This window comes from Penaeus monodon, chromosome 10 (assembly GCF_015228065.2).
Source record: "Penaeus monodon isolate SGIC_2016 chromosome 10, NSTDA_Pmon_1, whole genome shotgun sequence".
NCBI lineage: Eukaryota > Metazoa > Arthropoda > Malacostraca > Decapoda > Penaeidae > Penaeus > Penaeus monodon.
In genome coordinates this window covers 49,365,483-49,367,982 of record NC_051395.1, presented here as the reverse complement: position 1 = coordinate 49,367,982, position 2,500 = coordinate 49,365,483, and the positions used below count along the sequence as shown (strand labels likewise).

The following is a 2,500-nucleotide window of genomic DNA, read 5'->3' as shown; positions in this document are numbered from 1 at the left end:
GTTTAAGTTATTTTGCATGACGAAAAGATGGACAAAGTTTGCATGTTCTACATATTTCGCCCAGATTTACCAGATTTGGTATCGTACAGAAATTCTATTGGGAAATTAATTCAGCCGAGATATTCAGTCTAAGATATGGTAGATAGATGGATAAAGAGTGAGAATGGAAGAATGAAAGGGAGAGAAAAGAGAGAGAGAAAGAAAAAGAAAAAGTTAAATCCATTGAGAGAGTGGAGGAAAGAGCAAGAAAAAAAATGCTGTAGGAAGTTAGTTCCGGGGAGATGGTGTGTCACTGGTGACGTCACCAAAGCTTCTCCCTTCTCGTGCTTTAAATTGGAAACATACCGGCGGCATTTTAGCGAGGGTATTATGAAAACTATATATCACATTAAATTTACTTGTTGATTTAATTCATCTAATGATACCAGATTGTTAGTTTAGACAAAAAAAAAATCGGTTCTATTACTTTTAATTGCATTTTAATTTTAATTAATTCTTCTAATAATGCTAGAGTGGTAGTGTGGAAAAACAAATAAAAATAAAAAATGTTCCTCTGACTAATACATTTAAGGAAGAAAAAGAATGCACAGAATAAAATGAAATACCGAAATATCTCATATTCTATTCAAGAACAGGACGTTCTTTAGAAACATATAAAAATGTTGTTAGGGTACATATAAAGACAAGGCTTACACCAGTGAAACTAAACATTTTAATGTAGTAGGAAGGAGAACGTAGTGTGGTGAAGGCTTGAGGGTAGTGAGGAACTGAAGAGAAAAAACAAAGCTGTCTTTGGTGGGTTTGGGACACTAATGAAAGGGGCGAAGGGTACTGCTGGGAAACATTTAATAGCATGTGAAAATGGTACGGATTATAAACATTCGAATAAAATCTTTTATCTTTACGTAGAATGTACAGTTACTGTTGCAGTTATCTCTTCTGCTCAACACTGTGATATTATTATTTACTTTTTTGTAATATCCTTGATTGCGTTCCTAACTTTCACAACAAACTTTTTCTCACAGGGAGGCGAGGTCATCACATCCTCTGCTGAACGCAAAGAAAATGTGAGTATTTTGGAATGAAGTTCATTCTGAGAATATGGCAGAAATCATATTGATTTTTACAACTGTTGTCAGTGGTGTTAGTTCTGTTTTCTTTTCTTTTTATTCGTGATCGATGTAACTTGTGTTTCTTGTACCGTCAGCACAAAAAAAAAAAAAAAGGGCAGAACTACTCCAGAGGATGAGCTTGCTGTACGACCCGCTCGCTGGCAGAAAGAAGAAAGCCCGGTTTCGTGTAAGTTATCAGAATATTGATTTTATTTCCTCGTCATGGTGCTCCATAAATGTATACTGTCATAATCTTAACCTTTCTTTCTCTAAATATTGTTAAACATTTTTCGTCACGTTCGGATTATATTCAATTTGTATCATTGTTATTTTTGCTGTTTGTCACTGTTTTTATCACTGTCGTTGTCAATAGTATTTCATATATTTCTGTCGTGTTTCACTTTTATAGATATCACTATTACAAGTACTGCAATTATCACCGCTCACATTAGATTTATTATCAATGTCACCGCCTTGCGTTCCGTTGGAAAATACAAAGAATACGCTCGAACGGATCGGTCGGTAGAGCGCTTTTAATGTTTTAAATGCCGTGTTTAAGCACATTTACTTCGTCTTTAATGCAAGTACTTATATTTGTCATCTTTTTATCTTTACATATCATAATTTCCATTAATAGTCCAGCACTAGGCCTTAAAAGTCAAGAATCATGTTCTATGTTTCTTTACATTTAACATTCTTTGCTTAGCTGAAAATTTGGTCAAATACCAGTCAAGAAGCACCCACTAGGTTTCAGTTGATCTTAAAAGTTCATATGGCAGAATCCACACCGAAAAATGTTCCATGATATTCTTCATTAGCTGTGTTTGAACACGAAGTACGTGTCGTATGCTAGGCTCACCACCTCTCGGCGCCGTAGCGTTTGTGCGCTACACAAAAAATTTGTGTCGCGCTACAGGCCGTTCCCTTGAAATTGTGCGCTTCGTGGTCTTACGAAGTGCCCAATGGAACACAGGGCTGCTGTCATGATCACTCTTATTGGTGTTGTTGGTGTTGAGATAGACACATTCATTGCTGAGGGATTACTACATTAACATAACCTTTCCATAAATATTATATCTGACATTTATAATCTATTTTCAGGAAACAGACTATAAACAATGGTCGGCAGCATTCCAATGAAAAGGTACACCGTTCAATTTACCATCGGGTCATCTGCTTGTGGCTGACCATCAGAGAAAATAAAATAAAATAAAAAACAATCATGTTTTCATTTAGACCCCAACAAGAAAGAATACACAATGTGAACCAAGATTATTCTTTTCCTCTCTCTCGTTTTCTTTTCAGTAGATATTTTCTTACTCTCGTAGTATATGCTCAAATATTGAAACCATTAGGTAGAAAATCTTATATTTCAGAATTTATCTATC

At 35.2% G+C, this 2,500-nt stretch overlaps 1 long non-coding RNA gene across 1 annotated transcript in view; it reads left to right on the top strand.

Annotated features, from left to right (window-relative positions):
• LOC119577487 overlaps nt 1-2,325 on the top strand; it is a 3,093-nt gene extending 768 nt beyond the window's left edge. Inside the window, exons 2-4 of the long non-coding RNA XR_005229135.1 lie at nt 1,026-1,067; nt 1,208-1,299; nt 2,214-2,325. This is a non-coding gene — a long non-coding RNA (uncharacterized LOC119577487). The remainder of the gene's footprint in view (nt 1-1,025; nt 1,068-1,207; nt 1,300-2,213) is intronic.
• The last annotated feature ends 175 nt before the right edge of the window (nt 2,326-2,500 follow it).